At 34.7% G+C, this 22,522-nt stretch overlaps 1 protein-coding gene across 4 annotated transcripts in view; it reads left to right on the top strand.

The window, feature by feature from the left end:
- The window catches only part of PPP3CA (protein phosphatase 3 catalytic subunit alpha), a 330,349-nt gene that overhangs the window by 91,207 nt on the left and 216,620 nt on the right, over nt 1–22,522 (top strand). The window contains exon 1 of one of the 4 annotated variants that reach the window (XM_073017514.1): nt 20,050–20,583. The exons of the other annotated variants lie outside the window; for them this stretch is intronic. The gene's annotated coding sequence lies outside the window, so the exon portion shown is untranslated. Of the gene's footprint in view, nt 1–20,049; nt 20,584–22,522 lie in introns of those variants that run through there. 4 annotated transcript variants of the gene reach the window in all.

The following is a 22,522-nucleotide window of genomic DNA, read 5'->3' as shown; positions in this document are numbered from 1 at the left end:
TGCATTAAAAGGAAGGAGTAATTACTATTAACATTAGTCAGGAGCTTTCTTATGTTCGTGCCTTGACAACTCTTAGCACTTTATTAACATATGCTTTGGAAACAGGTTGTGTGGATTGCACAGGTTTCAGGGGTGTGAAGCTGATAAAGCGGGAGCATATTCACCATATACCAGTGTAAGAGAAGAGAGTGTGTGGCAGAAGATTCACAACTTATTTTAATTTGCCAGTCCAGGTCTTCTGTTCTGATGGAAAGTCAACATCCTTTAGGATGGAGTGTGTGTGTGTGTGTGTGTGTGTGTGTGTGTGTGTGTGTGTGTGTGTTTTAATCCAAGGAATTTAAAACAACTTTCAGAATTTATAGATTTTCCTGAACATAATGATTTCAATGTAACACTATAAATAAATCTGACATTATAATGATGTGCTTTATAATTCTGATAGGTTACTTTTACATAATGCCAGAAACACATTTTTTAAGCTAACACTTAGAAATATTACTTTTAGTTCCAGAAAATAAATTATCTGGTTCAAAAAAGAACAAAGTTTTGACCTGTAAGGAAATGGTGCCCACTGTGGGGACTGGTCTGTGGAGTGGAGGGCAACTGAAGTTACTGGGATTTATTGATCTCCTTAGTGATCCTGGTCCATGTGGCATCCAGGCTCATTGTGGATGCTTGCTGAATAAATGAAAGAATGATTGCCTTCCTGTGAACTGGGAAAGGAAGAAGAAAAACCATGAAATTGAAAACAAAAATGTTTAGCAGTAAGATTCCTATCAGCTGGGTTCATGACCCATGTTCTTACTAGTTACCAAAATTGAATTTATCTCAAGGACACATGAGAGGAAACTGTTGGTATGTGGCGGGTGGCTGGAGAGAGATGATGTAGAGGAGGAAAGTACTTCTAGTGTGACTTTCCTCAGAGTCAAGAGAAGGAAGTCTTGCAGCAATAAAAGTATTTAAATATAAACTGAAGAACACCTCTGGTTCTCGTTTTTGGTAGATGGGGAAACCCAGAGCAGAGCTTAAGAGGTGTCATCTGCTCTCCAGATGGAGTCAGCTGACAACTCAGAAGCAGAAACCAGGTCTTCTGACTCTGGGCAAATGTTAGATGCTCCCTTTAGTAGCAGGAAGACCTGGGTTAAAATCCTGATTTGGAGTGTGGTTATCTGGACAGACAATAGTTCGCTTGTCTGGTTTCTTCTAAAAGACATTTAATTTGCCAGATATTTAATTTCTTTTGGGAAAGGAAACTGGACTTCATTATCAAGCTCGATAGAAGAGCCAGGCTCACCATTTCTCCTTTCTTTCTGAGTTTTAGCAAAGGAAGTCTCACTGTGGCTCTTCAGGTAAAGAGATGAGGACACCAGGAAATGGGTGGTGGTAAAGGAGTAGTTTAGCTCAGTAGTAGGTAAACAAGAAAGAGAAAAAAATTCAAAGGAATGAAAAATTCCTCAGGAAGATTACGGTTCTGTGTTAAAGTCACATATTTCTTATCAAAGCGGAGATCATTGAATAACTCTAATTTAGATAGTATTTCCTGTTTCCACTTGGGAAGTTAGTGTCTCAAATATTGAGAGATTTGAGGGAACATATAGGTTATCCTCTTGTCCAAGAGGAACACTCAGGTGTGGACAGTGCAGCTGTCTCTTGTCCGGCCCTTCTCTTTCCTTTTGCTTGCTAGCGGTTCATTGGCTCATCAGAAAATTTGGGCAAGTTAACCTTGAGGGATCTAGACTGTAGTTTCTTACTTCAGTGGTAATCCATTTGGATAGTTCCTTAAGAATCCTCTACAATGTCCACTTTCTTTGTGATGTTTTCCTTAGCTGCTGTGTTCTATAGTTTTTTGTCCATCAATAAGTTTATGATAATTTAGTATTTATACTTCAGATTTAGTGTTCTTGATTAAAGTCAAGACTTTTTTGGTAACTGATTTTGTATTGTTTTGGATGCTTCACTACTACTGGAATTGTGATTTTTTTGAAGAGTCATTTATGTATATATTTGTTTTTACAGCAAATAGTTTTTGGACACCTACTTATTTCAGAGATTTTTTTATGTTGCCCTGCCTCTGGACAAGTAGGGCATAATGTTAATACATTTGTTTTGAACACAGTTTCATTTGCTAACGTGGTTTTAAGAGAAATTATTTTTGGTCACGTTTTGGAAATAATGATACTTTTAGAATTGTCCACATTGATGATAGAGAAACAAATGTAAAATGTTCCTGGGTATATCCTAAATACAAATAATGCGTATTCAGTAACTAATGTTGTTGGGCTAAAATAAACAAGTAGTATGTTTATGGTAAGCATGATTCCTTTCACACAGCTGTTAACATTTTCATCATCTCTGTGTAATGTTCTGTATGTTTCATGGATCAAGAGGTACCTCATCCAACATAATAAAATTAAGTGGCACTTTATAGAGCATACTGCATGTCAGGCATTATTCTAAATATTTTACACATTGATTATTTTAATAATAAGAACAACACTATATGATACTTTTAATATATTGATATATTAAACCAGTAATCTCTGATTTAAACACTTATAGGAGAGGTTAACACAGCCTATAAACAAATATTTGTGAACTTCAGAACAAACTGAAAGCAGGTTCCAAATGTCAAATAAAATGGCTTATAGTATGTCCATTGGATCTGTCACTGAATATGGAATTCTGAAAACAAAGAAAATGTCTTATACATGTAGATGGAGACCTCTGTCTCCCTAATCCATGGTGGAGGTAACTAACCAACCCATTTGTTTAATATTTTTCCTTTTGGGACATTAATATACCTTATCCTTATTAAACACCCCTTCACTAGAAGAAGACATCAAAATCAGGAGTAAACAATAACATGGAAAATTAACGTGGAGCTTCGTGTATGATTTGGAAACTCAGTCTCAGAAACATTAAGTGACCCATCCAAGGTCACGTAGCAGAGCTAGAATGAGTTCCATGATAAGAAATATTAAGATTCTAATCCTACCCCTTTCCTACTTGGGCAACCCTGGCGAAGTTAATCTTTCACAGCCTCAGTTTCTTCAAGCGTAAAACACATAGCAATGATAAAACTTACTTTACAACATTAATGAGAGTGTTAAACAAAATAATATACTTGAAACTATACAGTTCAGTGCTTTGCTTCATAGATGGCAAATAATAAATGCTTATTTTCTTTTGTCCTCACCATCTCTATTAGTCTATTAGTGACTGAATCTGCTACCCTAGGAATACAACCCTAACATTACAGTGCTTCTCAGGGAACTAGAAAATCCTACTTGCAAACATTCCCAAAACACGAAGCTGTTTCATATTAGGTCTGTTGACTCCTTCCATCGTTAAAACTCTGCAACCATCATATCTCAGTTTAACTTGATCAGACTTCTTAATAGTCATTTAAATGGAAATTTCTATTGTAGATATGGCTTATTTGGTATCAGTGAGTACTCATACGAGTGAGCAGGCAGCCTTGCTAGCCAAATATTTGCCTTTGGAGTTGGCCAGTGATTTTGATTGCTCTACTTTTAAAGTACATGTAGTTACATTTCTAGCAGGTGGGCATTTACAATTTCTAGCAATGTTTATGTGCCATCATGCAATTAGCAACCTGTTGTAAATCATCCAGCCAGTGGTGATTTGCCAGAATGAACAATAGCTGAGATTATGCATTGCTGACTTTTCTATTGTAACCCAAAAGAAAACATCCTTTTTCCTGGTTGGTAGGAGTCTCTTCAGACATTAGATGATTTTTAAAAAGTTAACTCTATAGACTCTGACTCTATTCAGAGAGCAAAATAATATAGCATTTATATTGTGCTAATAGCAAATCTCTGTTAAGAATTCATGTATGTGTACCTTTGTTACATTTTGTAATACGTTTTCAATACAAATCTTGATGTAACAGGAGTGGTGAATAGAACATCAGCACCCCTGTTCAGGGGCAGAAAAGAATATAAATTGTTAGGCATACTGGTAATCCGCCAATTACTTTAACTATCCAGTGACCTTAGTATAGGCAAAAGAGAGAGGAAAATGATTTAAAATTATTCCTTATCGTATTTAAAAAATGGAGGAGGAAGAGAAAGGTGAGAACAGTAAAGCAGATTTGATGCTTATTTAATGCCTTCCTTGTGAAAAAGTAACAACACAGAACCAACAGTGATTATGGTAACAAAACAAACAAGCTAAACATGCTTATAATATTTTAGTACACTTTTGAACAAAGTATTTAAATGTAGCACTGTAGAGAATTGTAAGATATAAAAACAAGAGGCAATAAATACATCTTCAATTAATTTTTAAAAATTTCACTTTTACCTTCAGAGGATTAACATTAAAATAATAGGCTACTTTTATAGTTGCAGAATTTACTTACTTTTGGTTGACAATAAGATGTTAGAATTGTTTTATTTTAAATAAAATTATTAAGAATATGATAAATGTAATAAAATATTAGGAGGGTCTGTATCTTACTTTAATTTCTATCTCTGTTGTCGCCCTTCTAGTGCACATCTTTGTATCTCATAAGTGCTAGTGAACTATTTATGTTAACCTGAAAAATGTAAAAACTGAAAACGGGAAACTGTAATTTTCACTTGCAAGTAGCACATGTAAATAACATGAAGACATTACGTCGTTTTCTTTTTACAAAGCTAACGACAACAGTAGAGTACATCTTCTTACTGGTGAAATAATAAATTAGGAGGTTTTTTGTAAGAGATGTTTTAGTGGATAGGTTTCTGAATACGGATTTGCAGTGAATTAGAGCAGGGTAATTCCCCGAGAGGAGAAACAAAATTGGAAGTCACAAGGGATAGGCTTTCTCATTTCAGTGATTTTTAAATCTGTAACATTTGAAGCTTTTTGTTTCCTCAAAGAAAAAACTAAAATAAACTTTGTCCTGTGTAACTTTACATCTTTTTCCTGGGACTAGTGCTTCTTATGTTTATTGTATTGTCACCATAAGGCATCCTTTATTCACATACTACTCATTTCCTGTTAATTACGTATACAGATGAGGTCCTGCCTTACGCATGGTGGAAAATAAAAAAGATTAATTGGACACAGCGTTTACTTTCAAGAATGTAGTAGTTTAGGGGGAGAATCAAGCTAAGGTCACTAAATGTTAGTTGAGTGGCTGAATTAAGCAATTTATAGATAATCATAGTGACTATAGGAGCAAAATTTTTCAAAGGACAAGACACAAGATTTAACATTTAGAGTAATGAGGGAAGAGTCAATTAATATTGCTTTATGGTATTAAATTTACTGACTGAAGTTGATCAGAGTCCATTTAGATAATGTTCTCTCTTTGAGCATGTCTATATGAATGATATCAGTGAACACTGTTACAGTATTGAAATGATGTGTGGGTATAGTTTTTGTTTTATTCACAAAATTATTTAATTTTTATTCTTAGAGATATTGTCAACAACTATTAGCATTAGGTATTATAATGATTACCATTTTAGAGTCTGAAAACAGTGATAGAGCAATCACAAATCAATGACCCTTGCTTTTAAAAAAATGCAATATAAACCATTTATACAGTACATAAACTGGTCCACATCTGACCAGCAAATAAACTATACACATTCTATAACTAGCAGAATATTTCCATTAAAACAAACTTATGAATTATATCTGATAATTCTTTCATTATTCATCAAGTGCTTAATATGTATTAGCTTCTCTTGCTGAATACAGAGATCATTAGTGGACCCAGATATATCCTCCCAGTGTTAGTACTTCAGACAGGTATGTAAACCAATACATTTTGTACAGTTTTCTAAATTGTAACTGGAAGAACAAACTCTACTGGGACTTTGTGAGGATTAAGTCATACTGACTTGGCTTCTTTGGATATACGTATTGAAGGATAAGATGATTTTGCTTTTGATTTTACCTGACATGAGTATAATAATAGCTGTAAAATGCCTTATCACTGTAGAATTTAAGTCTAATGATTATAAATTGAAGGTGGAAGGGGCAAAGACAGTGTACAGAGTTCAAGTGGCTTCCTGTATTGTATAATTTTATTGGTTATACTTTTTGCCACATCCCCACAGAGAAAACGAATCGATTTCTACTTTTCTAACGAGCATCATAAAAGAGAGGTGCTGCCTCTTCCCCTCTTTTCATCATATATTCACACGTTTCTGAGACTTAACTCGTCATTCATTAAGCCTAGAATAATGTGAATGTGGGGTAGAGCATGGAGTAAGCTCTTATTTAAGTCATGACATTATCATAATCTATCAAAATGTTAATTTAATCAGATAATCTGTAAACACAAAATTTAAAGTCTACAGAGAAAATCAGGTATGTTTAGTAAATATTTATTGAACAAATGAGGATGTTGGGATTCTTTAATAATTGGCCCACGTGATGGAGATGAATGTTTTTATTTAGCTTTTATTTAATACGATGAAATTAAAATACATTTTATGTATCACAAATAGATTGTAACCCTCGAAGGTGCTTGGTATATGTACCAACAAATGTTGGAAGAGTTCAAGAAAGAAAGTGACTCTTAGTTTCAGTAATATCATTGTCCTTCTTTAATCTTTGATTAATGTTCTGAACTTAACTAGCTAAGAGCAGATGGTGGAACGGTGCCAAGTTAACATTCACCATCTGCTTCTCACATGTATAATTTGTAAGAATGTGTGCTAAAAAATAATATATAATATCAGGGATATTCTATTTTGTGGTTGTTGATCAGGGAAGCTGTGCCATTTAATATAATTGTATTTAAACATGAATAACTTCATTAAATAAACATAGCAAAAACACTTTTAATGAGCAATCTCAGTATGTTGTTTTGTCTTTTACTTGGTTCTATGAAATGTTGTTGTTGTTTTTGGTGAAAAATTAGAATTTGCTCTTGGACTCTTTTAGCTTCATCAGAGTTGGTTTCACAGTTTCTTGGAGGTGTCCCTCTTTATTAGGCTTCTCAATGAGTCCTTTTCTCTGCATGGGAAGCACATGCCTTAGCAAGCAGCAAGCTCTTAGAGTCAGCAGCTGGCTAACAGCCTTGCTTCTCCACTGTTTCACTTTATCCCAAATATTAAGTGTGGGCCTCTTGGTAGACTGAAACTGATATGAGAGCAACTGTCTATCAGATAAGAGAGACAGTTAAGAAGTACTTCAAAGGAGGGAAGAAGACAAGAGACGAAAGTAGTTGGGCCTCTGAACCAGGCTGCAAATGTATAAAGAAGTTAATACCAGCAATAATTTGCTTATACTTTTAAGTATAAGCAAAGCAGGGTTATACCTGGACCTATGTGTGGTGAGTATATGGTCTTCAGAGGATCTGGAAACTCTAAAATTCCATGCAATATTTTTGTGTATAGATGCACATAGTTAAAAACCATTACCGTGGAGTTGTAAATGTGTGCAGAAGGGTTTTCTCCTTCTTTCACCTGTTTCACAGTGGTATGCCTTAGTTTTAGTTAAGGTTTTTTTTTTTTTTTTTTAACCAACTGGGGGAAAAATAACATATAAATCAGAAAAAAAGATAACACACGATGATGATGTTATTTTAATTGAGTGAATGCTTATATTCCTTTAATAATTCTCTGTTGTATTTATAACCCTACCAACGTCTGCATTTAGTCATATGACAGACAAAGCAACAAATAATGTATGTTTATATTAGTTCTTTCAAGATTAAGGTGGGAAAGTGTCATTGTACTGGCAAGATGGGGACAGTATGACATTTTGGCTAAGGACATGGACTTTAAAATCAGAATAGAATAGAGTTTGGATTCTGTTACACATTACTGATTGTCACTGTACATGTAGGCAGGCTCCTCAAACCTCGCTTTCTTTTTCTGGAAATTGGAGATAATAGTATTTACTTCTTAGAACTGATTTTGTCTTAAAATCATAGTTTTAGTAATGGCACATGGGAATTGTGAGTATGTCTGTTTTCAGCAAGGTGTGACCTTTCTGAAACAAATCCTGTCTTGCAGGAGGATCTGGTCCTCAGTTTAAAACTTTGATGAAGAAGGAGGCAAGGTATTGGCTTATTTCTGTACTGTGGTTCTCATTACCTCAACAGTCATAACTTTGGTATCTACATGTGTTCTTGCTTCTAGGTGGAGATGAGATCCTGTTTTACTTTTGGCCTTCAGAAATTATGAACGTTTCTTCCAGTTAGCTAAAATCAGTGTACACTTCATCTCTGAACCTCTTGGGAAAGGAAAGAGAGTGTTAGAATGTACCTTTGTTATATATTTATTATATTTATTATTATATAGTCGTAATTTGTTAGTGTACACCTTTAGTTCACCTGGCACTTGCATGCATGTTGCTTTTAATCTCTACAAGTTTTTTGTTTTCTGTTATTCAGGAAAAGCACTAGAGCATCCCTGTTGTTAACAATTATAGGACATTTAACAAATAGTCTTTGATTCTAAGGAGAGAAATATCATTGTACTCTATTCTGAAGAACTAGTCATTGTTGGATCCAACTTAATTTTTGTCCTGTGTAATTTACACAGGTGTTTCCATTTATTGTTAGCAACTAAGAATACTGCGTGTCAGTCATATTTTCACATAGTAGAAAAATCTTGTGTTGAGTTTTGTGATTAGCAAAACATAAGATTTCTAAGGCCCTTCATTTATAAGTACAATATAATGAAAGATATTTACTTCTTTGGGAAAACATAGAAATACGTATACATAAATATATTTCATTTTTTTTCTAATAAATGAAACTTTAAGGGACTTTGTTCAGCTTTCCCCAATTTTCTTTCACTGTTCCACATTTGTCTTCATATGGTATAATTTTATGAGCCTTTGAGAGCTAAGAATATCCTTGCTATTTCTTCTTAATGTTAATATTAATGAATACGAAAAAAATGAAAGATTTGTAACATGAAAATTTTCTTTGTGTCAAGTGGAAGTATATTTTCTCTAATAAAATTGAAAACATTATTCTCTTCCAGGATTTAAAGATACGTTATTTGAAATAAAGAACAACCTTTCTTTTTTCCTTTCCTTTGTTAGTCATCATACCAAACTGTTTGTTCGGGAAAAGAGCCCGTTGGTAATCACAGTTGAGATAGTTTATTTGTCTTTAAATTTTTTTATTTCCTTTTAATATACAGGTTAGCAATCCATTATATTTGTCAAGAAGAATATACTTATTAACCCTATTAAAAATTTAATAGTTGGAAAAAAATTTAACCTCAGGGAAGAAAAAGGTTGAGGCTAATGAATAGAATGGAAAAATTGTCTTAAAGTCACTTCTAAATAGCTAATTATGTCAATTTAACATTTAGGGGATAAAATTACAGTTTTAATCTATGAGATTCACCTAATTGGAATGAGTTTCAAAAGTATGTGGGGAAAAATGTGAATTTTGAATCACAAGCTGCCAGTAAGTTAAGCAGAATGTCATGTGAATTATAGACAAGAAGGCAGGAAACCTGGATTTTTATGTAGCTGTTTCTTTGATAAGAACAGAGCTTCACGTAAGTTTGCCATCCTTTTATGCAACATAATAATACTCTTTTAAATATATTCTTTTTTTTTTTTTTTTTTTTTTTTTTTGAGACGGAGTCTGGCTCTGTGGCGCAGACTGGAGTGCAGTGGCCGGATCTCTCAGCTCGCTGCAAGCTCCGCCTCCCGGGTTTAGGCCATTCTCCTGCCTCAGCCTCCAGAGTAGCTGGGACTACAGGCGCCCGCCACCTCGTCCAGCTAGTTTTTTGTATTTTTTAGTAGCCATGGGGTTTCACCGTGTTAGCCAGGATGGTCTCGGTCTTCTGACCTAGTGATCCGCCCGTCTCAGCCTCCCAAAGTGCTGGGATTACAGGCTTGAGCTACCGCGCCTGGCCTTAAATATATTCTTATGGAAACATATGAAATACTCATTATGTCCTTTTTACAGATGTTGAAACTAACGGCATAAGGGTATGAAAGATACAGCCACAGGTACAGTATAACACAGTAAGCAGTAGAGCTTAGATTAGTATTCAGGTCTGCCTGACTCTAAATCCTAGGTATTCTCCTAACAACACACTACGTGGCCTTGACCCAGACCTTGACCCAGGGGCTTAACTTATTTAGGTGACAGTTCTTAATCTATAAGAAAAGGCTTAGATTAATTTATATCAGAAATCTCATTGGCTCTCAAATTCCAAAAACTCAGTTATTCTTGTGTTTAAAAATGAACCACAAAGCACTCATTTAATGTTTATTAAATAACATTGAATAAACTATTACCATCATACCTTATACAGCATTTCAAAAGTACAATCTGTAGTCATCCAAAATCTAATGTTAAATGGCTAGCACTGAGAAAAGTAAAGAAACAGTAATTTGCTATATAATTTAGGAAAAATTCACCAGAAAATTAGTTTGCTATTTTGTATTATGTTGTAAATGTACTGAGGAAACTGTCTTCAAAACGTAAAATAATATAAACTACTAACCTTAATTTATTTTAAGTAGTTTAGCTTTGTCATATTAAAACATAATATAATACATTATAGTGCTAAACAGAGATTGATAATATAATGTTGTCGGTTTCTGTCCTACATTAAGAATAAAGCAAAGCAATGTAAATATTTTAGAAGTCTTTTTGTAGAAGATAAAACTGAAAGTTAATGTTGGCTGCAAGTTCTCTGCCATGTACTGAAAACCCAGTAATAACTGAAAGGTCAGGAGATTGAAATATTAGTATTTTACCCTCACAAAATAGTAACTCCTTATGTTCAATACTTTTTTTTTTTGAGTTTAACTTTGGTATTTCAAGGAAGAATGAATGTATTAAAACACACACACACACACACACACACACACACACACACACACACACACACACGTCTTTCCCTTTGCAGTGGGTGAAAATTTCTAGCAATCTTGTTCCAAGGTAATTTATTGTATTTTTTAATAGATGCTTTAATATAAGGATAAATAATACCAAAGGCATTATTTTAAAAGTATTTTATGTTTTATGACATAAAATAAAAATTTATAGGTAAGTTTCTTTTATTTTTGCTAATGTTATATGAAGGTGGATAAAATGTCTGTGAAAGGGGGACCTGAAATCATTGCACTGTGGAGTAGTGCTTACAGTTAGAAAAGCATTTTAAAATCCCTAAAAGCAGAAATTTGTTTTTTAAAGTGTCATTTAACACTTAAGATTCTCTGACAGATGATTTTAAGATAATTCATTTCAGATTTGAATTTCAGAGTAGCTACTAATGACAGACAGAAGAAATACTTTGAATTTCATTAATTACAAGTCGGATACTTTAATCAGTGTGTAGGCATCTAGATTCTTACTACCTTTGAGGAAAAAGGACATATTAGTAATCTGAAATGCAAAAAGGTAATCCAGCACATATTTTTGTTTTATCAACAGCATTGATTGAGTTGATTTTATATTTCCACCAGTTAGTGTAATTGTTAAAGATGAAACCACTTCCTCAGAGCAGTTGAATGTATAGCGGAATTTGATATGATGTTTACTATTAGTAAAAGTGATGACATATAGTTAGATAGATATACATGTTCAAATATTTTAGAGATGAGAATGTATCTTTTATTTTGTGACATAGCTGACTTTCTCTGAAGAATAGTGGTTTCCTTTTAATTCAAAAATTGCTATTTATTCGAGAGCAGTTATATATTGCATGCATTAAAAGAATTATCTTTAATTCTAACAAGAAAACTACAAGGAAGGAATTCTGATCTAGGAATGTAATGCACATTTGGGTCTCTCTGGCTCTAAAACTCAAGTTGTTTTTACATCATACTGCTGTCAAGTGACTTCTTCCACATTTTGAATTGCAAATAGTCATAGGATGTTAGAGACAGAAGGAACGAAATATTGGTCATGTAGTAAAACTTTTTGGAAGGGCCAAAAGAGGTTTATGGACTTGCCAACAACCAACAAATAGTGGCCAGACTAGAATTTTTATCTTCTAATTACTAGTATTTGCTGTTTCCAAGCTCCTTTCCATTATCATTCAGGAGCAATTAATTCAACACCTCCTCTCTTGGGACACTGTTTATATATTCGACTCTCTCTCTCTCTCATATATATATATGTGTGTGTGTATGTGTGTGTGTATACACACATATATAAAGCTTTAAAAAGTGTGTGTATATATACACACACACACGTATACATATGTATACACACTAATTTTATTATTTTATTGTCATCTTTAATGGGCAAGGAAGGCTTTTTGTCCCCCTTCAGGCAGTGCATAGTGAAGGGGCATATATATACTAGCACTCAATAACTATCGGTTAGTTTACTGCCACTGTTTTGTTATTATGTTCTTCAGTATTGCTATTTTCCTCCTTTAGCCCTCTGACAACTGTAAGCAACTTTCTATATTAAAATTCTTTTGTTGAAATACCTACTTTGATATCTGTTTCCTGATTATACCTTAACACATAAAAAATAAATCACAAGCGGAATGAAAAAATATATATATAGGGAAAACATAATAAGCTACATCACTTAAATTTTGTAAATTCTTTGCTCATGGTAAATAAAGAAATGATGCTTATACTGTGCTTACTACAAAATATAGAATAGCATAATGGGACATAGGAAGGGTTGGTGAGGGAAAACCTTCTGTGATGGCAAAGAGGTAGATATGTATTAAGATGACAAGGAGGCCTGTAATACCAGCACTTTGGGAGGCTGAGGTAAGAGGATCACCTGAGGCCAGGAGTTTGAGACTAGCCTGGCCAACACAGTGAAATGCTGTCTCTACCAAAGATACAAAAATTATCCGGATGTGGAGGGTAAACACCTGTAATCCCAGCTACTCGGAAGGCTGAGGCGGAAGAATCTCTTGAGCCCAGCAGGCGAAGGTTCCTGTGAGCCGAGATTGCACCACTGCACTCCAGCCTGCCTAGGCGATAGCGAAACTCCATCTCAAAAAAAAAAAAAAAAAGAAAGAGAAAAGATGACAAGGAAGGCATGACCACATCTCTGTTAGGCATTAAAACGTTTAATATCTAATATTCGATAAATTGACTTTATGTTGAGGGGAGTATACTCTTTTACTCAGTGAGTTGGTGTGTGATTTGCATTTGAATGCAAACTAACTATATTTGCTCTGAAGAAAGTACGTATGTTGTACTTACTGTATATACTTTGTTTTTCTCATAAGGTTGATGACTTTTTCTCATTCTGTTATTTTGTGGGGTAGCTAGAAGACGAAGGGTTATAGGAGAAGCCTGCAAATTCAAGGTTAAGTCAATTGCCTCAGATTGAGTTTTTTTCACCTTTGCCTCATTAGCACTACTCTTTAATTAAATCTATTATAAATCACAAATAACAAAGCCCTTTAACTTTATATATATGGAAGGAGACTCGTGAATATATATGATATATATGCATTTATACATATACACAGATACATATATATAAACACACTGTGTGTGTATGTGCAAAACTATGTCTATACCGATTTAATTGACAGTTGTTTTATACTCAGAGTAATATATGGAAGTTATTTTTTTGTTTATATGAAGACTAAAATAAATACTTTAACCTATATAGCTTGTAACTTGTTTCTAATTCAGATTTGATTATATATAGCTTGTAACTTGTTACTAATTAAGATTTGATTATCATTTGACTAGAAAATAGATGTCAGTGGTTTTGGATGTACATTTGGTCTCCTTTTCTAAAGTGACCTAAAGTTTTGTTTTCAAATAACTTTGGATTGCCATAGTTCTTCATATGACTTCACCGGTTAAAGATGATCAGAATAAATAAGTAGCATCTCATTGGTCTCTTTGTCTCTTAACACATTCCAGTGCTGTATTCTAGCATGTGGATTGTAGTTGATATCTCACTCTGTATGGGCATTTCTTTGTATCAGGTAATAATACGACCATCAACACACACTCATTTAGTCCCTACTACATGCACTTTTTGCTGGAAGTAAAGGAAATACTTCATAAGATATACAGATACTTTATTTAAGGAGTTTATGCTCTAATTGGGAAAGACAGAAGCCTGTGTAGGAGGAGGTGATTGGGAAGATTATCATGGAAGATTTCACGGATGACTTGTGAAGACTAGTAGAATTTAACTGTATAGAAATGAGGAGGCAGAGATAGGTGGAGAGACAACATGAGCAACTGGGTTGGGAAAGAAATGAGTGACAATGGGTTCGTAGGAAGGAGAAGGGAATTGAAAGCCAGGGTAGTGTATGGAATCAATGAATGATAATATAATTTCCAAAATTACTTCTTTGATATGTGTTCTGAGGGGAGGAAGGGTCCCTTGTTCAAGTAAGTGTGGAATATGCTAGATTAAAGAAAGATAAATAGATTACTGCACCTCAAGACTTCAGAAACTTTCGTATGTTAATATACACAGTGAAAATCCAAGAAGGGACAGTAACAAGCAGAATATCTCATACCTGATTGGCCATGTGTATTTTTGGGGGTGGAGTGGAGGACAAAATATACGTTGATAAATACTGTTATAGAACATTGATGGAACCATTATAGATTTAGAGGATCTATTTACCTAGTGTTTTAGGAAGATAAATCTTCTAGAGATAAACTGGATACATAGAGGAGTAAAAGATAGTAGCTCTTGAAATCCTTCAGGGGAGAGCTGATGACAGTCTGGTCTAGAGTGATAACAATGACTTTGGAGGATAAGAGGTAAATTCAAGACCCGTTTCAAACAAACAAACGAAAAACCTATAGGATGTTGTAGCAGATTGCAAAGTAATGGTAAAAGTGTGTGATATATAGTGACTGAATTCAATTCATTTGTACTCTTTGGGATAAAAAGGTGAAAAATCAGAAATAAGCCCTTGATGTTCTGTTTGAGGAGATTACAAATATGTTGGTGCTACTAATAAGACTGAACTAGGGTACAGAGGAGCTGGTGCTCTATGGGAGAAGATGGCGAATTAAACATGTGATAAACACGTGCAGTTGGATGGTAGGACTACCCAACAGTTCCATGTTGGAAATTGTCTTGCGCAGTCTGTGAGCCTTGTCCTTTGTGTAATCAGATTGCTTTCTTTTTATCTTTTAAAAAGCCTGATGGGAAGCCATGAAAAAAAACTATTCAGAGAAGTATGGAAAAACTATTCACCAATCTCATTAAATTTCACTAGATTTCTTTGAAATATATGTGGGCTGGTGTTTATGATAGCCCAATTTCATAGGCAGAGTCGATTTTTCTTTTCTTTCTTGTCAGTGACGCACATGAAATTATGAAATAGCTTGGAAACGACTTTAAATAGTCTCCTTTAAAGCAGCGTCTCACAGAGCCATGTATTTGGCATCTCTAAACATTTTGCAGGCAGGTATTTCGACGCAGAACAGAGAGCTCTGACTGTGTCAGTTTGAATCAGGTGTAAATTGCATAGTAACTAATTCCAAACTTAACTGAATCATGTATAGCACAACTTCAAGGAAAAGGTACTGAAGTATTTTGAATTCTTCTGAAGCATATGAAGTGTATGCCACATCAAATAACAGATCTATTCTGTATGTTGTTGTGTTTTCATGTGTTGATTTAGTGTGTTTGTGTCTGAGCATAGGCATCTCTTTTATCTACCATGGGGGAGGGCGTACAGCATACTCTTAATTGTGTTGTTAGTCAGTCCTCATTAGCACTATGATGAGGAAATTGTTTCTCACTTGCTTTTATTCCGTGGTGTTGATTAAAAGCAGCATGTTACATGCTCTTGGAATACTCTGTGTACTGACTTCTTTGTGTGCTGTTTCCAGGTTGTTCAACTTGCAGATTGAAGAGGTTAATTATATAGCCTCCCTTACTCTTTTCTCACTAACATAACAGAAATGAATAAAACAAGAGATCCCTTAGAACTGTGTGGATTCTAAGTTACATTTGTGTGGTAAACGGTAGACATTGGTAGAGAATAAAGACATGCATATTATTGGAGGTTGGTCCTGGTGTCACTTTTCTATAGAAGGCATTTTAGGAAACTAACTTATATACTGAAATGTTGTTTTAAAAGTTACATTGGAACTAAATATGAGATGGTTTAAGGACAAAGGACCTGCTATATTCCTTTCATGGTTCAAATATTTGGAAGATACGGTCTTTCCTTTGGCATAGGGAAGCCAATATACTCTTCACTTAGAGACTATGATCCCAGGTGCCATGAGGCAGAACATTTGTGGTTCTATAAAAAAGATAACATACCTTATCTTATAAATCAAAACTTTGCTGTCCTCATTTGAATTCACTTTTATTTTTTCAAGAATTAATAGTTTTGAACTGGAAAGTACATTAGCAGTTTCTTTGTCCAGGGGTCAATGAATGAGAAAATTGAGGGTCGGAAAGATGGAATAACTACCCAAGACCACACAGGCATGTAGAGAAGAACTGGGATTTGAACTGAGATATTTAATTCCTGGCCAAGAATTCTTAACCAAATACAGTCCTCCCTCGGCATCCATGTGGGATTCGTTCCAGGACCTCCCAAGGATACCAAAATTCACAGATGCTCAAATCTATTATATAAAATGGTGTAGTATTTGCATGTAACCTATGGATATCCTCGTATATATTTGAAATCATCTCTAGAATACTTATAATCCCTAATAAAATGTAAATTCTATGTAAATAATTGTTATATCATTGTTTAGGGATGATGATAGGAAAAAAGGCTGTACATGTTCAGTGTAGTTGCTGATTTTTTCCCCTATGTATATTTAATTTGCCTTCGGTTGAATCCATAGATGTGGAACCCAGAGATATGCAGGGTCAACTGTACTTATTTCCACAGCCCCAGTCTGTGACTCCTTGTGCTGTTTCTTAGCCTAATGCTTTTATACGTGGTTCAGAATGGGCAATATGTTCTTTATCATTAGGTGTACAAATAAGAATATGCACTATGTGAGGATATGTGTTCATGTGTGCGTATGTGTGCACACATACAGTGTATATGGGAGTCAGGGAGCTGCCTAAAACAGATTGACAGTGGGAGTTGGGCGGTTTGAGGAAGCTGAGCAGAAGGAAAAAGCAGGAGTGGATTCTTCCAGTTTGTAGGTTGATAAAGGTGAGATGTAAAGGAAAATGGTTTTGTCCTACATGATTTCCTCTGGTTTTGAATCATTCTTGTTTTGGAGCCACTGCCATGGTATCGTCAACCTTTCTGTTCACTTTAACCCAGTAATATTCCACTGCACAAGCTGCTGCCATATTAGTGGGTTATAGAACCCAGATTCAGTGGCACAGTGAGCTCTTGTTCAAGGAATGAGGTCTCTTTGTGTTACCGAGGCTGGAGTACAGTATGCGATCATAGCTTACTTCAGCCTCCAACTCCTGGGCTACAGTGATCCTCCTGCCTCAGCCTCCTGAGTAGCTGGGACTTAGGCATATGCCACCATGCCCAGCTAATATTTTATTTTTTTTGTAGAGACAGGGGTATTGCTATATTGCCCAGGTTGGTCTTGAACTCCTGGCCTCAAACTATTCTCCTGCCTTAGCCTCCCAATGTTGGGATTACAGGTGTAAGCAACCACACATGGCCCAGATTTCTTAATGTAACATATTTTGATAATGACACATACAAGACACCCTGGAAGTCCTGCAAATCCATGATGCAGGATATGGGTGGAGAATTCAGTTTTACTGTTTTTTGTTTTTTAAAAAATTTTATTAAACCAATATTTTCCTTACTGAACAATCTCAAGCACATAGAGTAGTTTAACTTAATTTTTATTCTCTGGCACTTGTCTCCCCTGAGTTTGACCCTTCCTGTTCCTCCTTAGGACTTGTGTATTTGACTAATAGCTTACCAGTTTTCAACTGGAAATAAGTGGTTTTTTAAAATGTAGTTTTCAGGTCATCTCACTTAAGTATGTTTTGTGTCTTAATTAGATTTTAAAAATAACTAATTAAAAAAAGTAACTGATTAAGGTCATGTCTTTAATTGCTTATCTATCCCCATTCAGTGTCTAATATGATGCTTATTGCAGTCATTAGTAAATAAGCCATTAATAATCTAACTGCTCTCTGTAGACATTCATGTAATCTAGGTGTTTCTACTATGAGTCTTAAGAATTTCATTTTTAAGCATTTCTATATCTGCACAAAACAAGATGCTCAATTACGAGTATATTTTGGAACAAAGAAGGAAGTATTTTGAAGGCAGAAGAGTGAAACAGGTCATATAATTGATATGATACCATAAAACTGATATCTGATAGTTCCAGAATATTAAAAGAATTATGACTGTGTAGCACAGTACAGTTAACAACAATCCTGAATTGATTTTACCTGAAAATACTGTTTTGGTGATGTACTGTAACATTTGTACAGATACACTTAGCAATTTGCCTAAGTGTACATGTATTAATGAATTCATTTTTAGTTTAAAAGCATGGTTACTGGAATCAGATTTTCTAGGTTTGAGTTGAGACTGTGTGATTTTTGGTATATTATCTAGCCCTGTATTTTAGTTTAAGTAATTTAAATGAAGTAAATAAATAAAGCAAATAAAGATTTACAGATGAAATAGATTCTAATAATACGTTCTATCTCAGGAAGTTACTGCCAGGTTAATATTTCTAGGCTTTAAAACAGGACCTGGCAAATAGTAAGCATTGGATTAATATTGGTTATTGTTATAGACAACTAAAGTATTCCACAATATGACATTAATATAAATATAAAATAAAATGATTGAATCATTTGATTTCAGGTTTAGAAATTATTTTAAAATATTCTTTCTTTTATTCAACAAATATTTGCTGAGCACTTGCTTTTTTCGTTAGAGTTAGCAACATTAATATCACCTGTAATTTGTGTTACCTTTGATCTGTAAACTGCTCTAACATTTAAAAAGGTTTTCCACATATTATCTTAGGTGGCTTTCCTGTCAAAACTATGAAGCAGCTAGGAAAAAGGATATTGCTGGTTTATAGATGAAGCACTTTTTCATAGGAGTGCAAAGGTTCACCTCATTGCAAGAATGAAAGCCTAGGTCATTTCTCTTTTCACTGTACCATACCATCTCCTCTTACGTATCTTGGCCAGGCATGGTGGCTTATGCCTGTAATCCCAGAATTTCAGGAGGCTGAAGCAGGAGAATCGCTTGAGTCCAGGAGTTTGGGACCTTCCTGTGCTACGTAGGGAGACCCTGTCTCTACAAAAAAATTAAAAATTAGCCAGCCGTGGTAGTGTGCACTTGTTCCTAGCTACTTGGGAGGCTGAGGTGGGAGGATCACTTAAGCCTGGGAGGTCACGGTTGCAGCCTGGATGACAAAGCAAGACTCTGTCTCAAAAATAAAAAAAATAAAAATAGAAAAAGAAAAGAAGAAGAAAATCATCTTGCTTACATTCTTGTGGAACATATTGTTGCCTCTGCATGTTACAATGTGGATCTTTTGGACATAGGGCAAATCTGTGTGGACTTGGAGTATTGTAAGGTTGCATCACAGTAATTCCATCCTTATTATTTTTTAAAATGTTCGAAAGGTTTTCTGAATATTAGCAAATTTTGTCTATTTTAAAATTGAAGGTATTTGATTTATTTAGAAAACATTTAAATTCTGATGTGTCTTTTTATTCTTTTGTTTCTGTTACCCAAATCCTACTTTCTCTTTTTATTTTTTCCTGTTTGCATATGTGATTTCCCAGCCTCCCACATTATAGATTCCAGGACCAACCTGGTTATTTTTCTTTACACACAAACAGAAATCTTAATAAGGGGGCTAGTGGGAACAAAACTACCCATCAGACATATAATGGGTTTCTCTAATATACCTGATTGAATTGATTATTCTAACAACTCACTCAGTGAAATAAAAAGTGAAAGGCACACGTCATTTAGTTATAAATTTATTCATTGCACAGAGCCACATCCCGTTAATTTTATGTAATTTGGTAATTCCCAGTAGTTCCTACTGGAGTGGTTTTGTGTGATGATGTCCTCTGGAGAGAACTCTATTGTGTATATAAACTTTAAAGGGCGAAAAGATTTTCAGAGAACTCACAATCTTAACTGTTGCTTCGTTCCAGTGTGTACGCTCACTTTTAGAAATGCATTCATCTGCTGTATTTCTGAACCTAAGTATGTGCAGAACTGTAGCAATAAAATTATGTACAAACCAGTTGATCCTGTGTTCCAGTAGCTATCTACCTCACCCCCCTTCAAAAACAAAAAACAAAACAAAAACAAAACAAAACAGAACAAAAAACACACACGCACACAAAATACAAAAGACAAAAACTAGTCACTGAGGCTCTTTTTATTTTAAACCTCCTTAATCAAACGATTCTAGATTATATTTGCCTAAGATCTGCTTAATGTCAATGTACAGTAAAATGTGTTCTACTGTACCCTTGGTGCACTACATTTTAACTGTTGTTGCATCTAAAGAGTGTGATGCCTTTTCATGCCTATGGAATCCCTGATGTAATTGAGAACCTAAAGGAGTAATGACTTTGATGAGTCAGTTTTAGCCAGTGCTGAGCTCTCAACTTTTATTACTGGATACAAATTTTGTATACAAGGCCCATGGCAATCTTAATATGCCTTCATATTTTATCTTGGGTGTGACTGGAGAACATTTGGGAAAGCAGAGGTGAGCCATTAAAATGATGATCATTTTTAGCATTTTTACTGTCTACTTGTGAGTTTGTATTTAACTATTTTCATGTTTACTATCTACTTGCTTTTGTGTGTGTGTGTGTGTGGATTCTTCCTGCTTCCAAATTGTGATAACTAAATTTCCTAATTGTCCTTAGGTCCTCTCCTATACCTAAGTGGAATTGTTTTCTTCTAGAATTCTCTTTCTTCTGTTTGTTGACAGAATTTCAAAATTTAGTTTCTTGTTTGTTGGCATGTTTGTTTGCTTTCAGTTAGACAATTTGATTTTGAGATAACTTTACTGAGAAAGAAAAAGAGAGTAATCAACAGTGACATCAAACTGTTTTAGTGCTTTTGGAATAAAATTAAACCAAATGTTTAAATTTTGTTGAAAAGTAGAATTTAGTGAGACTGTGCCTTTTTAAGAAAATTAGTTATTTGCTTCTGAGAAGGGTGAGATGTTTGAATTTGCATTTGGTAAAGTAAAAGGGAGAACAGAACACTGTAAGTTACATATTAGCCTCTTTACTATTATTGGCAAACATAATTTTTGTTTAAAAGTTCTGCCTATGGGGCTCAGCAGCCCCTCACAATCTGTTTCCTGCCCTTCAGTCAACTTTCTCTGAATGACAGTGTTTGTAGATGGAGGAAATTAATTTAATTGTCAGCAATAGATGTGTGTGTTTGTTATACTTGGTAGTACTGGCAAATGGGAGGATGGGTACGTTAGATTTTTGATCCTAAAAATAATTATGAGTCATCAAAGTGCCGGTAAAGAAAGAATTGTGTAAGACGTTCAGAACGTCTTAGGTCAGAGAAAGAATTAAGTCTCTGAGAAGGCTAGTTGAAGGATAGGTGATAGGATATATTTGAAAACATAATTCTGGTCTCTCTTTTTACATCCATTAGAACTGAAGCGCTTCCCGCCAAAGCGATTAAGATCTAGCTTGTGGCCTGAGATAAATATTGATTCTTGAAGTAGAAAAACGATGATTTTTGAATCCCATTTCTTTAAGCTGTGCACTTTAAGACTCCAAATAGCCCTAGGGGATTTTAGTACTTTATATGGAGGAAAATAAACTTGAATATCTTTTCCACACCTCCTATTTTAGTATATGCTTTTTGATCTTTAAGCTAAAACTTTTTTCATCGCTTCCATTTTTTATTCAGCTTTGTATGATGAAGTTAATGTTATACTAAAGAATTCATAAACTGCTTTTTATATTTAAACTCTTGTATTAATTGTAAAAAAACTGTTATTTCTTAAAAATAATCTTGAGATTTCTGTAGAACTATTATTAGCTTTTAATTGATTTGTGGTCTCAGAGTGAAAGACAAGGTATTAAATCAATTAAGATAATTATATTTTGTTGGATAACATTACATAATATAGTGACATATAGTGATATGACTGTTTTTAAGCACATTTGTGCATCTTTATCAATTTTACTGTTTTATGCTTTGAAAATATATTTTTCTTTTAAAAGAAGGTTTGTCTGGATCTAGCAGCCATATTGCGTTCATTTATTCCACAAGTGTTTGTTGGATAATGTCTTCGGGCAGGTTGCCGAGAAACAGAATGTGAGATTTGTGTGCAGTAGGTTTATTGGAGAGCACTCCCAGGACCAACACCTGTGGGACTGAAGAGAGTTGGAAAGAGGGACTTGAACTTTGATGAGGTTGGAATAGAGATGTGAGTCAGCCCTGTGGTGAGCTCTGGAGCTGGGATGGCTTTTGAATTTGGTCTTCGCAGTCTTGCATTTACCAGGGAAATAGTGCAACCCTGAGTGGCACAGCTGTGAGTAGTCAGCAGCTAATATTCCTAGAAGTCCAGAGGAGGATATCCTTGATTCTGAAGGGGAATCCTGACTGGGGGATCTGGCCAGTGCACCACAGCAGCTGCTGCAGTTGCCCACCAAGTATCAGACTTTGCT

Source organism: Chlorocebus sabaeus, chromosome 7, assembly GCF_047675955.1.
Source record: "Chlorocebus sabaeus isolate Y175 chromosome 7, mChlSab1.0.hap1, whole genome shotgun sequence".
Classification (NCBI taxonomy): Eukaryota; Metazoa; Chordata; class Mammalia; order Primates; family Cercopithecidae; genus Chlorocebus; species Chlorocebus sabaeus.
Note: the sequence above shows the minus strand (reverse complement) of the source record. Positions and strands in the feature narration are given on the sequence as shown.